This window comes from Phacochoerus africanus, chromosome 8 (assembly GCF_016906955.1).
Source record: "Phacochoerus africanus isolate WHEZ1 chromosome 8, ROS_Pafr_v1, whole genome shotgun sequence".
In the NCBI taxonomy this organism is placed as follows: Eukaryota; Metazoa; Chordata; class Mammalia; order Artiodactyla; family Suidae; genus Phacochoerus; species Phacochoerus africanus.
This window is the reverse complement of record NC_062551.1, coordinates 152,428,295-152,445,822: the sequence shown is the minus strand read 5'-3', so window position 1 is coordinate 152,445,822 and position 17,528 is coordinate 152,428,295. Positions and strand designations below refer to the sequence as shown.

At 41.2% G+C, this 17,528-nt stretch overlaps 1 protein-coding gene across 12 annotated transcripts in view; it reads left to right on the top strand.

Annotated features, from left to right (window-relative positions):
- The window catches only part of FGGY (FGGY carbohydrate kinase domain containing), a 456,020-nt gene that overhangs the window by 301,435 nt on the left and 137,057 nt on the right, over window positions 1-17,528 (top strand). The window lies entirely within an intron of this gene.

Below are 17,528 nucleotides of genomic sequence, written 5' to 3'. Positions count from 1 at the left end.
TCATATCATCCTTCTTTGAATTCAGCTCAGTGCCTGATTCATAGAAGGTGCTTGGGGAAAATGTGTCGAATTCATGGGGTCATCTCATAGGGAAGACAGCAGATAAAAATGAGATGCAGGGTTCCCACTGTGGCTCAGCAGGTGAAGAACCTGATGTGGTGTCCATAAAGATTTGGGTTCAAACCCCTGGCCTCATTCAGTGGGTTAAGGATCTGGCATTGCCTCAAGCTGCAGCGTAGGTTACAGATGCAGCTCAGATCCTGCATTGCTGTGGCCGAAAGCTGAAGCTCTGATTCATCCCCTAACCAGGAACTTCCATATGCTGCACGTGCAGCCATAAAAAGAAAAAAAAAGTGAGATGAGTCCTATCCCAGAGGTACAACACACAGAGTTGGCACAAAGTGAGATTAAGAAATTCTTTGCAGGGGAGGAAGCATTTGTGCTGAGCCTTAATGATAAATAAGGACTAACCAGACAAAGGGAGGTAGGAATATACTTCTAGGTAGGAGAATTGGCCCTGGAACAAAGATATGGGAGTGGAATTAACAAGGCATATTTGAGGATGATTGCAGAATTTCAGGTGTGACATAAACTGACACCTGTTTATAAAATGACAGTAAAAGTTAGAGAGCTGGGTAGGGGCCATACAGAAGAAGTCCCTGTAAAACAAATTAAGGAGTTGAACTTTAAGTAGTAGGCCAAGGGGAACAGGTGAAAGATTGGAAGAGTAACAGATGTTGTCAGATCTTGCTTATAAAAACTGGCTAGCTGCCTTCAGGAAGAAGACTGGAGCATGTGGACACAGAGAAAGCCAGCTTTAGTAGGTTAGTCCACAGACAAAAGCCATGAGGGCTTGAACGAGGATAATGGCAATAATGACTGAGAATTGAGGTCGAGATTAGCAGACCTCAGAGTGATTAAATGTGGAAGGCAAGGGGAAAATGAGACCAAGGCTCAGGTACCCAGCCTCACATTGACCATGTTCTATTGAAATCATCTGTTTATGATCTGATCCCCTACCAGCTCTTCTAAATGTTCAGCCAAATCAGAAGTGATCTGATCCCAAACTGGATGTGGATACAAATAACCGTTAGTTTCTATTTCTTTCTTTTTCTTTTCTTTTTTTTTTTTTAGGGCCACACCTGCAGCATATGGAGGTTCCCAGGCTAGGGGTCCAGTCAGAGCTTCAGCCACCAGCCTACACCACAGCCACAGCAACATCAGATGCAAGCTGCATCTGTGGCCTACATCACAGCTCAGCAATGCTGGATCCTTAACCCACTGAGCAAGGCCAGGGATCAAACCTGCAACCTCATTTTTCCTAGGCAGATTCGTTTCTACTGCGCCACGATGAGAACTCCTAGTTTCTACTTCTTAGTGTGTTTCTGTTTTATTCTTAGCTGCCTCAAATTATCTCTCAGAGTTGATGGAGGCATAGGTGGATGTCTGGATTCAAAGAGCATGTGTTGGGAGTTCCCAATGTGGTTCAAAAGGTTAAGAACCTAACACAGTGTTCGTGCGGATATGAGTTCAATCCCTGGCTTCACTCAGTGGGTTAAGGATCTGGCATTGGCCATAAGCTGAGGTATACGTCGCATATGCAGCTGGGATCTGGCATGCTGTGGCTGTGGTATAGGCCGATAGCTGCAACTCTGATTTGATTCCTAGCCCAGGAACTTCATGTGCCGTGGATGTGGGCCTTAAAAAAAAAAGAGCATGTTTTGTTCCTTCACTCTTACGCCAGGCTATAGAGATAAGTGAATTTGTCCCCCATTAGTCCTTGGTTTTAAGGAGTTCAGTGTGTAGCAAGGAAGCTCAATGAGTGTAAAATAAACAATATCTTAATAACCAGTGCTACAGAAGTGGAGGAGAACACACAACTTTGTGCCTAAGGTGCAGTGGGACTGGAACTTTACACGCTCCTATTTAAACTAGTATCATATTGGAGTTCCCGTCGTGGCGCAGTGGTTAACGAATCCGACTAGTAACCATGAGGTTGCGGGTTCAGTCCCTGGCCTTGCTCAGTGGGTTTACAATCTGGCGTTGCCGTGAGCTGTGGTGTAGGTTGCAGGTGCGGCTCGGATCCCGCGTTGCTGTGGCTCTGGCATATGCCGGCGGCTACAGCTCCAATTCGACCCCTAGCCTGGGAATCTCCATATGCCATGGAAGCAGCCCCAGAAAAGGCAAAAAGACAAAAAATAAATAAATAAGTAAAAAATAAACTAGTATCATATTTACACAACTTTCAACTTAAATATCCAGTCCCTTTCTGTGACACATCAAAACCCATTACTGAAATGTAGCCCTTTTCAAGCCCAAATCATGGTATAATTACCTTTCAGAGACCCAGAATTCATAGCTGACACAACCCAGTCTTTTTAAACAAGGATAACGATCCAGTCAACCAACTCTTTGTTCAGGATGCATTGTCCACGAAGCTGTCCATCAACAGGTTTTCAGAGACTTAGCATGCTAATCGAACATCTGTGCCAGTCTAGAAATGCTTTTCCCAGTATGTGGCTCAAAGTTTTCTCTGTTGCTATGGATATAAGCCATCTTTTCCCAAACATTATGACGTATCTTGGTGGACTAGAATTGGTTACGCCTGGTTCCTCTGCCTGAATTTCAGTTTTTAAAAGTAACCCCTTTTTTTTTTGGCCATTAATAAGACCTTCATAATAATTCACTATGGTTTTTGAGAAAAATCATGGGAATTGTTGGCCTTTATCTAATTAGTTGATTTTTGCACCATCAACCAATGAAGTTGCATGTAGAGTTCCACTTTGGACAATTGTGTGTGTGTGTTTGTGTGTGTGTGTATAGTTTCATTGGACGTGGTATGGGGCATGATTGACCCATGGGTTACAGAGAACAGAATCTAAGGGAGTTCAAAAGCCAACATAATGGGGCAAAATCTGAATCAAGAACAAAAGAGACTGTCCAATAAAGCATCAGTCAAGAGAGGCCAAGCGAAGAGACAGAAACACCTATAAAAAGAGATAAAAAGAATGACAATGAGGATGGCAGTAATAACAGTAATTGTACCTTAATGAGTGTGTTTTCCCATGGGAAAGATTTATATATATATAATCTTGTTAATCCTAGCATGATATTCATAATAACCACCAGGCCTAATACTTACTTTGAAGGCTTTTTTACCAGTGTCAATTCCAGGAGCTTTTCATGGACCATTTTATTTAATCCTCTTAAAACCACTACAGGTTAGGTACCGTTATTATCCATATTTTACAGATGAGGAACTGAAACTCAGGGTAGCAAGGACCGCCTAGAGAGATTCCTGATGGAGCTTTAGTGGCCTTTTTAGACGGTTCCTTTGCCCCTCAGCTTCCTTTCCATTTACTTTTTCTGGTTTGTTCTTTGTGAATTTTCGTCACTGTATTTATAACATGTTGTCATCATGTAGAACATCACAAGAGGAAGTTACATCTCTTTTGTTCTGTGTTTCATATGTGTTATCTTCTGTCATATACCGTGTGTGGAAATGTCTCCTCTGTTATGACTTGGTCCAGAATAGACTATAAGCGTGAGGTCATAAATACATCCACTAAAGCAGAAGAGAAGAGAACAAAGAAGAAAAGGAATGTAAAGGAGGAGAAATAAGAGTAGAAAAAAGAGACACAAAAAAATTAAACTCTAGATTTGAAAAAGATATTTTGTCACATTTTTACAATTAAATACAGATCTTCCATCACAAAGCAAAAATCTTTCATTCTAAGTATGTGAATAGATTGGTACTTTAAAAAAAAAAAATCACCATCTGGTTCACTTCAGGATGAAGGAAAGAAATAGGATAGGATCTTTTCTGGCTCTGGAGCCCTTGCAGTTTCATCTGACTGAGATTCAGGCTTGTTTTTCACTCATTTCAAGCTTGTGCTGCTGATATTTATTTCCTCCTAAAAGGGCACACACCCCATTCCCATGCATGATTTATTTTAGTTCACCAAACACTCATCAAAAATTGTCTCATGCTTATCAATACTCTGTCCAGAATAGTTGTGCAAAACAAAGAAAAAAAAAAAAAAAACGCTTTTTGCCCAGACTTTTTCCACAGAACACCAACCCATGCAATCACTGCATCCAGATGCTGAAGCTTATTTCCACCTGGACCTCAGCCATCCCTCTCTCTAAGCATCTCTATTTTATTTGAAGTCATTTTTATTGGGGGAGGCATTGGGTAAAGAGGCTAAGACAGTTTCCTAAGCCACCGCTGTGATGGCACTGGCTTTATGGGACAGTTGGTCTTGGTGGGGAGTTACCTTTGTATTGTTTGAAGCCAGGATTATATGTATGTACTTGAGCCCCAGGATTACAATGTAGCAAGCTGCTGCATGCTCTTGGAGTTTTAGGATTTGTGCATTGTGACGACCTATCTGACTCCTCCCTTATCGGTGATGCCCCCCCGTCTAGGGCTGACCTTAGGAAGTCAGCTAGTCTTCCATACCTGGGTGTGCAAAGAGCTTGCTGTGTACACAGTGCTATAGAGTTAGTGATATCATCCTTTCATTCAGTCACTCTTTCCATTATGTTACAGAGATTTCATGAGGGATTATCCTGGGCCAGGCAAAAATATTGTCCTGAGATTCCTGTCCTCCAGTGGCTTATCGTCTAATGAGAAAGTTGGATATAGAACTGATAATTATAATTTCCTGCAGCACATAACAGTAGATTTCACTGCCCCTCCAGCCAACTGGGAGGATCAGTTCAGTGCCAGGTACATTGAGACCCTTAGATTCCGGACTCCATCTGGTCTTCACAGTGTGTCTATTCGTCTTTTTTTTTTTTTTTTGAGGCTTTAGGAATTGGAATCACCTGATTTATTAGTTGATACGCTCAGATTTCAGTGGGCATGAAATCTTGTTTCCCTAGTCCTCAGAGTAGAAAAACAGTGTTCTATACCATTTTGTAAATATTCAAGGATTTCCTGATTAGAATAATTGTAAAACTTTATTAGTGTATCAGTTTTTTATGGGAACATGAGGTAGTAAATCTGCAATTCAAATTGTTTGTGTCTTGTTTATTTACATTCCTATGTTGGAATTTCCACAATTTATATTCCTTTAATAGATGCAGCAGCCATGGAATTGTGCTGCTCAGATCTCCTGCTGTTGGGTGTGTAATTGGTGGATGGATCTAGCTGCTGGCCTCTGAATCCATCATTGCATTTTCCCAAAGGCCACACTTCCCATACGCTGTTCTCAGTCCATGGCAGCATGGTAGGGACACTAAGGCAGGTCATTTCCTGCAAGAAGCAGGATTCCTCTGCAGAATGACTTTGGCTTGAAGACTCCCCATTGTCCTGGCCAGAGCTTCTTTGAATGGCCCTTATTGGTCAGTCTTTTATGGTAGTGACTACATAGGCTCAGAACAGTGAGGTAACTTAATCTAGGTGGAAGAGCCTCGATTCAGACTCAAGTCAACTACGAGAAGCCCTGATCTTTCCAGAATTAGGTCTTTTGTAGAGCTCCCTTTCTGAGTTTTTCTTATAGTTCCCTTATAGACGTCCTTGAGAAGCAGTTATTGTATCAGTTACTGTGGCTTTCTTCTCAAATGTATTAAAGCACATACAGTTGGCAAGCTTTGGAAGCCCATGAGAGAGAAACCTATGTGTATCAGTGTTGATAGGATCTAGCTATATAAACTTAGGTGTGTCCCCAGCACCTCACATTAGCTCATTGGAATGACTTCACGGATACAAAGACTAGCTCTGCATAAACAGATGTCCCCCTGTTCCCTCCTCCTGCCCCAGCTTTCACTGTGTAGCTTTTGTACACCCACCTGGATTTCCGCACAGCTTCCTATTTAGCTTCTCACTCCTGATCTTTCCCCCCTTTAACCTGTGTCTTAGTTTGGGCTGCTAGAATAAAGTACCACAGACCAGGTGGCTTATAAACAATAGACATTTATGTCTCACAGTTCTGGGGGCTGGATGTCCAAGGTAACAGCATGATTGGGTTCTAGTGAGACCTCCCTCCCCTTTCTGGATTGCCTAAACTGTCTTCCTGTATCTGTGCCTGGTGGAAGGGGAGAACTCTGGTCTCTGCAGACCCTTATCTGGGCACTAAGCCCATTTGCATTCACGACAGCACTACCCTCATGACATAACCACCTCCTAAAGGCCCCACCTCCCAATTCCACCACAGTGGTGGATAGGGTTTCAAAACAGGAATTTGGGGGGAAACAGACATTTCGTCTACATCACCCTCTCTAAAGAGAGAAGCTAAAAATAATCTTTCTAAAACATAGGCCTGACCCCATAACTCCTGATGGCTCTTTAAATATCTCTAGGATAAAGTCTAAATGCTTCCGAGTGCTGTTCATTAATACAATCAGTCTTTCATGAGTGCCTACTATCCTCAAGGTACTGTTCTGAGTAGGAAAATGCAGTGGCTTAAACAGTCCCTTCTGCGCCTCTTCTCCAAAGATCTGTCCCCTTGTCAAGCTTATATTCTCCCAAAAGGAGACAGACAGTGCGCAATAGCATGATAAGTAAATAAATTTTATTTTATGGTATAAGTTCTTTAATAGAGAAAGTCAGCCTGTTGACTTCAGGGAACTGCTTTGCAATTTTAAATATGGTAGTCAGGGCAAGGCTTACTGATGTGACATGCCAACAAATAAGGAAGACAGGGAAGTTAGCCATTTGGAAACATGGGAGAACATACCAGGCCAAGGGAACAACCAGGACAAAGATCCTGAGGGGGCTGCTTGCCTGGGGTATTATAGAAATCACAAAGAGGCCACATGCGTGGGGCAGAGTGAACAGAACTGAGAGTTTTAGGGAATAAGTTCAAAGAGGTAATGGGGCTGTTTTATTGGCCGCTGTCAGGATTTTGGCTTTTACTCTGTGAAACTGGGAAGCCATTGGAGAATAATGAGCACAGGGGACTTATGATATGACTCCAGTGTTTAAAATATCATTCTGGCTGCTGCCCCCTATGTTGGGAATAAACCATGGAGTTGGAGTTGGGGATGGAAGCAGGAAGACCAGAAAAAGCACTTGGAGTCAGCCAGCTGGGGAGATGGGGAGGATGCGGCAAAGGTGGTAAAAAAGTGGCCAGATTTGGGATACATTTTGAAGGTAGAACCAACAGGATTTCCTGATGGGTTGGATGTGAGGTGTGCAGAAGAGAAGTCAGGGGTTTTGAAGGATAGCATTTCTATCAAAGGAGAAAATGGATAAAATGCCGTGAAGGCATTTAAGATTTTCTTTTGCTAAATCCAACAACTTTTTTAAAAAAATTTTATTGGAGTGAAGTTGACTTACAGTGTTGTGTTAATTTCAGGTGTACCCCAAAGTGAATTAGTTGCATACATACCTATATCCATACTTTTTCAGATTCTTTTCCCATGCAGGTTAATATAGAATATTGAGGGGATTTCCCTGTGCTATATGGTAGAACCTTGTTAGTTATCTGTTTTATGTATAGTAGTATGTATATGTTAATCCCAATCTCCTAATTTATCCGTCCCTCCCACATTTCCGCTTTGGTAAGCATAAGTGTGATTTCAAAATCTTTGAGTCTGTTTCTGTTTTGTAAATAAGTTCTTTTGTATCTTTTTTATTAGATTCCACAGATAAGTGATATCATAAAATATATCTTTCTCTGACTTAGTATGATAATCACATATGTACCACATAATTTTCTCTTAATATTCATGTTTATTATGGTGTGCCAGATATGGTGTTTGGGGAATTTATCCTCTTCCCCCAGGTTTGCTATACTTCTTAAAATTATCAATTGCTATCTTTCACTAAGTTTAGGAAATCTTTAGCATTTATTTTTTTTATTTATACATTTAAATATCTTTTCTGCCCTATTTGTTATTCTTCCTACTATGACTCCAATTACAAATGTTTAAGATCTTTGGCTATTGTTCCATAGCCCATGAGAGATTCTGGTTTTGTTATCCCCAGTATTTCTTTCTCTCTCTCTCTGTCTCTCTCTCTGTCTCTCTCTCTGTCTCTCTCTCTTTCTTTCTCTCTCAATTAGTCACTCCCTATTGGTCTTTCTTCAAGTGCATTGACTCTTCTGTCTTCAGTCTCCAGTCGGCTATTGGGCTTATCCACTAATGTTTGTTTCAAATATTGTATTTGTCAATACTAGAATTTCTGCTTTTTAGTTATTTCCATTCCTTTGCCTTTCCTGTCTGTTTGCTGTGAGAATGTTATCCTTTATATTGCTAACCATTTAAACTATTGGCTTTTAAATTCTTGTCTTTTAATTTTAACATCTGTGTTATCTCAGGGTTATTTTCTATTAAAAGGCCTTTCTCTTAAGTAAGGATTACATATTCCTGTTTCTTCATATGTCTAGTAATTCTGACTCATATCTTAAACATTGTGATTGATAAATTGTAGAGACACTGGGTTATACTTATTTCTCTGAAGAGTTGTTTGTTTGTTTGTTTTTAAGCTGGTAGTTTCAATGGCTTAACTTAAACTCCAAGTTTTGTCTCTCCTATGATGGGCAATTTTTGAAATCTTTGTTGAGTTCTGTAAGCCTTAGCTGGGTTACGTTATGTATTCAGAGGTCATCTAGAGATTCAGGTAACATTTATTAGCATAGTGTTGAGCTTCTTTTCTGTCTCTCTCCTTTCTGAGATGCCCCTACCCTTACTTTCTGGTTGCTGTGGTTGTCTTGAACTCTAAGTGCTCATTTCCAGCTAGGAAGACTAAATGTTAGCAGCCCTGCATTGTATTGATTGGGGTCTGCCCTCAGGCAAAATCTGTAAAATCAAGGAATACACGGAGTGCTGTTTTTTCCTTCCATGTGTCTATTCCTCTTCCTTTCCTACCTGGTTTTGGTCACTTTCTAGTATCTTCGGATATATCAAAATATATCAGAACTTTGTGATATATTTTGATCAGCATTTATAATTGTTATCTGAGAGAGAATTTATATGGTAAAAGTTATTCAGTGATTTTAAGAAGTGGAACTCCTGAGTAATTTCTTTTAAAGCAAGGAGGATTACATTTCTTCCCTCATTAAAACTCTTCTGTTGGCCATCTGTATGTCTTTTCTGGGAAAATATCTGTTTAGGTCTTCTGCCCATTTTTTGGTTGGGTTGTTTATTTTTATGATACTGAGTTGTATGAACTGTTTGTATGTTTTGGATACTAATCCCTGGTTGGTAACATCATTTGCAAATATTTTCTCCCATCCTGTAGGTTGTCCTTTCATTTTGTTGATGGTTTCCTTTGCCGTACAAAAGATTTTAAGTTTGATTAGGTCCCATTTGTTTATTTTTGCATTTATTTATTTTGCCTTGGGAAAATGACCTAAGAAAGTACGTTGCTATGATTTATATCAAAGAATGCCTATGTTCTCTTCTAGGATTTTTATGGTGGCCTTACATTTAGGTATTTAAACCTTTTCAAGTTTATTTTTGTATATCGTGTGAGAGAGAGCTTTAATTTCATTGTGGTCAGAATGGCTGTCATCAGGAGATCCCTTGTGGTGCAGCAGGTTAAGGATCTGGCATTGTTTTTGCAGCAGCTCAGGCAGGTCACTGCTATGGCTTGGGTTTGATCCCTGGCCTGGGAACTTCCACATGCCACAGGTGTGCCTGCCCACCCAAAAAAAGAATAGCTATCATCAAAAAGTCTATAAATAATAAATGCCGGAGAGGGTGTGGAGAAAAGGTAACCCTTATATACTGTTGGTGGGAATGTACGTTAGTGCAGCCACAGAAAACAGTGTGGAAATTTCTTTAAAAACTAAAAATATAGCTACTATATGATCCAGCAATCTCACTACTGGGTATATATCCAGAAAAAAAAAATTAAAACTCTAATTTAAAAAGACAAATGCATCCCAGTGTTCATAGCAGTACTATTTATAATAGCCAAGACATGGAAATCACCCAAGTGTCCATCAGTAGACATTTGGCACACACACACACACGCATACATATGTGTGTACATATATATATATATACTCACACACATGTATATAATGAAATATTGCCATGAAAATAATGGAATATTACCATCTTGCAGCAATATATATGGGCATATAAAATGTTTTACTTAGTGGAGTAAGTCAGACAGAGAAAGATAAATGCTATATTATATCACTTATATGTAGAATCTAAAAAATAATACAAATGGAGTTCCTTGGTGGCTCAGCAGGTTAAGAATCTGGTATTGTCACTACAGTGGCTTGTGTCGCTGCTGGAGTGTAGGTTCAATCCCTGACACAGGAACTTCTGCATGCCAGGGGTACAGACATAAATAAATAAATAATAAAAGTAATACAAAAGAATATACATACAAAATAGAAACAGACTCCTAAACATGGAAAGCAATCTTATGGCTCCAAAGGGAAAGGATGGGAGGAGGGACAAATTAAGAATATGGGATTAATGGAGTTCCCGTCGTGGCTTGGTGGTTAACGAATCCGACTAGGAACCGTGAGGTTGCAGGTTGGATCCCTGGCCTTGCTCAGTGGCTTAAGGATCCAGTGTTGCCCTGAGCTGTGGTGTAGGTCACAGACACGGCTCAGATCCCACATTGCTGTGGCTCTGGTGTAGGCGGGTGGCTACAGCTCCGATTGGACCCCTAGCCTGGGAACCTCCATATGCCGCAGGAGCGGCCCTAGAAAAGGCAAAAGACCAAAAAAAAGAATATGGAATTAACAAATACAAACTACCATACATAAAATAGGTCAACAATAAGAATTTGCTGTACAGCACAGGGAATTACATTCAGTGTCTTATAATAACTTATAATGGAATATGATCAGAAAAAAAAAAACCTGAATCACTATGGTGTATACCTGAAACTAACACAGTACTCTAAGTCAGCTATGCTTCAGTTTTAAGAAACCTTCCTGTGCCTTCTCATTGTACTTAGAATAAAATCTAAAGCCTTTGTCCCGACCTGCTTGATTTGTCCCACTTCCTGCCTCTCTGTCTTCATTTTACACAACGTTCCTCCATACTTACTCCAGTCTAGTATTGCTAGACTCCTAGGACATATGAAGCTCTTTCCTACTATAGAATCTTATTCTTACTCTCTTTACTTGGAAATTGTTTGTTCCTTTTTTTGGCTTTTAAGTGCTGCACCCGAGGCATGTGGAGGTTCCAAATCTAGGTGTTGAATCAGGGCTGCAGCTGCCAGTCTACACCAGAGCCACAGCAACACCAGATCCGAGCCACGTCTGCAACCTACACCATAGCTCATGACAACACTGAATCCTTAACCCACTGAGCAAGGCCAGGGATCACACCTGGGTCCTCATGGATACTAGTCAGATTTGTTTCCACTGCGCCATGGTGGAAGCTCCCTTTTGTTTTTTTTTCTTCTTTTCATGTCTTACCTTAAACTTCACCTCAGGTCTTCCCTGAACCCTCTATCTAAAAGTCAGTGTTCTGATTACAGTAACTTATCTACTTACTTCAAAGAACTAATCACTGTCTTTAATTAGTAAAAGTATTTGTTGACTCTTTCTATATTTCAGTAGATTATAATCTCCATGTGCACAGAAAGTACACTTGTCCTAATTGCTACTGAATCCCCTGTGCTTACTGACTATGGCCAAAACTGTATTTATTAGATCTAAAAAGAGCCTTACCAGTCTAGACTATATTTGACTATTTGGATGCCTATTTTCCCTTCATAGGCAGAGCTTTGTAAAAGCAATGACTTTATCTTTGATCCTGAATTATTTATTTATTTTTTAAAATTTATGTATTTATTTATTTATTTGCTTTTTCGGGCCGCATCCTCAGCATATGGATGCTACCAGGCTAAGGGTCAAATTGGCACTACAGCTGCTGGCCTACCCCACAGCCACAGCAACGTGGGATCTGAGCCACGTCTGCGACCTACACCACAGCTCATGGCAACGCCGGATCATTAACCCACTGAGCAAGGCCAGGGATCAAATCTGCAACCTCATGGTCACTAGTCGGGTTCATTTCCACTGTGCCACAACGGGAACTCCTGTATCCTGAATTATTAGAATGATAACTAACACAAAGTAGCCATATATCAAACTAGTTTCATGAATAGGTGAATTAATAACCTGTAAAAATGAACAAAGCTATCCATTTTGATGGTGAATGAAACTGGCTAAACTAGCCCTGCATTAAATCAGAATTGATCCATGTGTAAGAGAAATTATTCTAGTAAAGCTAATATTAAGGTTGTTTTTTAAAAAAAGGCATAGTTTATATTTTCTTTCAGGAATGTTTGTTGTTCTAGGAAATGTTCAGTATTGAAACTCATAGCCCTTTCTAGCAAAATAAAAGAAATTGTCTAGATTGGGCTTTCTTCTTTCATTAGATTTTCATGAGATTTCAAAACTGGGAAAAATCAGGTAACATGCTTTTGCTTTAAGATAAGATCAGGTAAGTAAAGACTTGAAATAACATGGGTAAAAAAATGACATTACAGGTAAATACAAATGGAAAAGAGGCAGTGGTCACAAGGAATGAACATTTCTCTGACCCTAATGATTATCTGTCAAGCAAGGAAAAGACTAATACGTAAAACTGATTTTAATAGAGGAAAAATACGTCATGCAATAAGACAGCTTTGTCTTAGCAAAATGATCGTAGAACCTAAATTTTTTTTTTCTTTTGTCTTTTTTTGTTGTTTTTGTTGTTGTTGTTGTTGTTGTTGTTGTTGCTATTTCTTGGGCCGCTCCCGCGGCATATGGAGGTTCCCAGGCTAGGGGTTGAATCGGAGCTGTAGCCACCGGCCTACGCCAGAGCCACAGCAACGTGGGATCCGAGCCGCGTCTGCAACCTACACCACAGCTCACGGCAACGCCGGATCGTTAACCCACTGAGCAAGGGCAGGGACCGAACCCGCAACCTCATGGTTCTTAGTCGGATTCGTTAACCACTGCGCCACGACGGGAACTCTAGAACCTAAAATTCTTAAATGTTCAATTTGCCTTTGTGATGTGTTTTTCTTGCCTGTAAGCTCCCTGCCAACAGTTTTGATATCTCAGGCGGTACAATTCTCTATGTAATTTTACAAAGTCTTGGCTCTTCGTTATATTAATTTATTAAATGGTTTAGAGAGAGAATGAGAAATTGTCTTGTCCAACGTCATGCCTTAAGCCAAACCTGAGCTCAGGTCTCAGAAGTTCCTTGTCTGCCTTTTCTCTGCTGTAGCAAGGGTCAAAAACTCAAATGCTGGAGTTCCCTTGTGGCTCAGTGGGTTAGGAACCTTACATAGTATCCGTGAGGATGTGGGTTCAATCCCTGGCCTTGCCCAGTGGATTAAGGATCTGGTGTTGCTGTGGCTGTGGCGTAGGCCAGCACCTGCAGCTCCAATTTGACCCCCAGCTTGAGAACTTCTATCTGCCACGGGTGGGGCCCTAAAAAGACAAACAAAAACAAAAAACCTCAGATGCCTAAAGGAGTCACACAGGCAGCATAAATGAATAAATAGACTAGGCAGAGAGATATTTTTTACTTCTATGGAGAAGTTTCTCTTTCAGCTCACAGCACTCTCGGGTTGAGTTCCATGTTGCGTCCTTGACAGAGAGATGGACATAGAAAATAGATTTCTACTGCAAGTGAAATACTAGCACTCTCACAACGATAAACTGATGAAATCCAGTGTCTGTTGTTGGGGGCTGATAGGGAGTAGCCGGGCAAATCACAGACTAGAGGCTGCAGCCCTATCCGAAGGGATCGGTCACTGGTCAGGTCCAGCTGACTCTTGTCAGGAGGGAATATGGGTGACTCAAGGCTTTAAATTCATCAGTTCTTCAAGAGAAAACAGAAATCTGGCCTTTAAGTGAATCTCCCAATTTTCAAATATTGGCTCATTTTTAGAAACATTACATAACATTATTTTATTTGGATAAAATAAATAAAATGTACCTGTGGGCCAAATGCCACCTCATACTACCTGTATATGATCTCTGTATTATATACTGCATTGCATTTTTCCCATGTTCCAAATGCAGAGGCCACCTTTATAAGGGAACGCCAAAAAAAAAAAAAGAAAGAAAGAAAAAAGCAAAGCAATTATAGTTGTATACTGTAAAATGGCCTTTTCCTCTTGATCCTGACCTGACCTCCATCCTGAGGAAGATCTGGCTCCACCCAACTTAAGCTTCCTACCCATCCAGTTTGTAGCCTTTCCTGCCTACGTGTACAGCTGTCAGCTTTCAGAGCTGCTAGAAGATGGAGGAAACAAGAAAACAGTCATAGAGTTAGGATAGCACTGGCTGTGTATTTCGAAGGCAGCTGCTTGGCAAATATAGTTATTGTGGTAAAACTGGCTATTTCACTGGGAAACCAATAACCACTAAAGGGGACACTGTGATCTTCTATACCGAGCTAAATGCATTAGAGAACAGAACTGAAGCAGAAAGGTTAACCTTTGGAACAGGCATTCCAGGCTTTCGAAGTGAGTGCTCAGTTATTTCACAAACTGGCTCCTTCTTTGCTAATCCGGGTGGGTCTTTACCATCAGATGCTGTGGAAAAACAAAACGTGCAGCTAACCTTTTAAGATCCTGTTCTTCCAACCATTTCTCCCATTTCGGTGGTGTCCTATTCTCTTACTTTTTAAATTTTTGGGTGGCTGCTGCACTGCTGGCATATGGAAGTTCCTTGGCCAGGTATTGAACTGTAACCACAGCTGCAACCCGAGCTGCTGTAGAGGCACTGTGGATCCTTACTCTGCTGCACCACAGTGGGAACTCCCCCCTTCTCTTTAGTGATAAAGTGTGGTGAACTGAAAACCACCTATATATCAGGCATTTCAACACATCCCTCCCTAAAAGCAAATATTATTATCCCCATTTTAGAGTTGTAGAGAAGAGGTTCTAAGAGGTCAAGTACATTTTCTTAGGTAGCAGAGAACTTCAGTATCACCATGAGTTTGAACCTAAGTCTGTTTTCAAAGCCCATGTTTTAGCTACTGTTTTATTTATTTGTTTGTTTGTTTAGGGCAACACCCAGGGCATATGGAAGTTCCCAGACTAGGGGTCGACTTGGAGCTGTAGCTGCTGGCTTACACCACAGGCTCAGCAACGTGGGATCCAAGCCACATCTGCGACCTATACCACAGCTCATGGCAATGCTGAATCCTTAACCCACTGAGCAATGCCAGGGATTGAACTGGATCCTCATGGATACTAGTCAGATTTGTTACCACTGAGCCACGGTAGGAAGTCCCTAGGTACTGTTTTAAAATGTATATTTTATTATTATTCAGGTGTGATGAGGCCAGCAGATAAGAGATGACTGCCATTGAAAGGATAGTTTGTTACTGCTGGTTCTCAAGAAGAAGGGGCTGGCCACTCCATGGAGGGCCAGATGGGAAGCACCAGGGTTGTCCCTCCTTGACTGGTCCCTGGCTCTGGGGAGGTTAGAGCAGGGAAATAGTGGCCTATGGAGGAAGTGATGAGGAGCTGGGCTCTGGATTAGTTAGTCTGCACATGAAAGGTATGCACCCAGGCCAGTTGAGTTCTTTCATATCTCTAGGAAATGGCTAGCCCTGGAAGGGACAGTCTCACCAGGGTCAATAGGGCCCTGAGTACCAAAGCATCATAAATACAGAAAATAAAAAGACATGATTAGTGTGACCACATTTCCTTTTCTAAGACCCCAAAATTCAAAGACATCTTTGACTCCGATTTTCTTATATTCTGGAACTACTCATTCACTAAATGTGTTTTATTTTCCTCAAAATGTGTCTCTTTCATTCGTTTGAGAGGCCAACCATTGTTGTAGACACCAAGGCGTGGGAAATAATGAGGCTTTGGATTTAAAAGAGCTCAGAGTGTAAGGTTTAGAGTCAGGCATAGAAACTAATGATTATGGAAGCACTTGATAAATGCTGTGATCAAGCAAGGACTGGGGTATTCAGGCCTCATAGTCCCAACATTAGCCTCTGCACCTTGTCTGTTTTTCCTCCCCTCCCTGTGCCCAGTCATCTCCCTGCTGTGCATACCCTACTGGGTGAATTTTCTTTGCTTCTCAAATCAGAATAATTTCCTAGGGCCTACAGTTCAGTAAAACTGTAATCACTTACCATACTTTTCAGAACTGCTGTCTGTCCACAACCTCCTCATTCATCCATATTTTCACCACTTGATTTATTCATTAATTTAGCACAGTTACTGCCTAACCAGTGTGAACCCCACACAAATAGGGACAAATGAGAAGTGTGGTAAGTGCTCCCAAGAAGTATGCCTCCACTGTGGTTCGTATATCCTACATTTATCCAGCGGATGTTATTGAGCATCTACAATATGCCAGGCTCAGGGATGGACCAGTATCCCCACTGTCTGTACTCAGGTCTGTCTGTCCATCTTCAAATCTTTACGCGTCATGGCCTCCTTTCTGGCCTCCCTTGCCTCCAGCCCTTTACTTCTCCAAACTGCCTATTCTTGGCCTCTCAGGCCCCACAACTGTATAATAATTGCCAAACTATGCTACTGTGTATTACATGTATTTCTTATTTTCTACTCTATCTCAGAGCCTAGTCACAATCCTCGGTGCCCTAAGGATTCAGTAAATACCAAATAACTGCTTTCGAGCATGTGGGACACAGGCTAGGTTCCTCTGGGAAGCTCATTTAAATCTCTCTTCTCTGAAATACGAATCAAACCTACAATGAGGTACCACCTCACACCAGTCAGAATGGCCATTGTTAATAAGTCTACCAATAACAAATGCTAGAGAGGGTGTGGAGAAAAGGAGACCCTCCTACACTGTTGGTGGGAATGTAAATTGGTACAATCACTGTGGAGAACAGTACGGAAGTTCCTCAGAAAACTAAGTATAGAACTACCACATGACCCAGCAATCCACTCCTGGCCATACATCTGGACAATACTGCAATTCAAAAAGATACCTGCTCACCTCTGTCCATAGCAATGCTATTCGCAATTGCCAAGACATGGAAAGAACCTAAATGTCCATTGACAGCACTGACAGATGAATGGATTAAGAAGATGTGGTACATATATACAATGGAATACTACTCAGCCATAAAGAAGAAAGAAATAATGCCATTTACAGACACATGGATGCAACTAGAGATTGTCATACTAAGTGGAGTCAGAAAAAGAAAGACAAATACCATATGATTTCACTTATATGTGGAATCTCAAATATGACACAAATGGGAGTTCCCATTGTGGCTCAGTGTTTAACAAACCCAACTAGTTTCCATGAAGACTTGGGTTCAATCCCTAGCCTTGCTCAGTGGGTTAAGGATCCAGCGTTGCCTCAAGCTGTGGTGTAGGTCACAGATGTGGCTCAGATCCCGAGTTGCTGTGGCTGTATCATAGGCCTGTGGCTACAGCTCTGATTCAACCCCTAGCCTGGGAACCTCCATATGCCGCGGATGGAGCCCTAAAAGACAAAAAGGAAAAAATAAAATATGACACAAATGGGCCTCTCTACAGAGCAGAAACTGATTCACTGATGTAGAGGACACACTTGTGGTTGCCAAGGGGGACGGGAGAAGGAGCGGAATGCATGGGGAGGTGGGGGTTAGTAGATGCAAACTATTACAATTAGAAT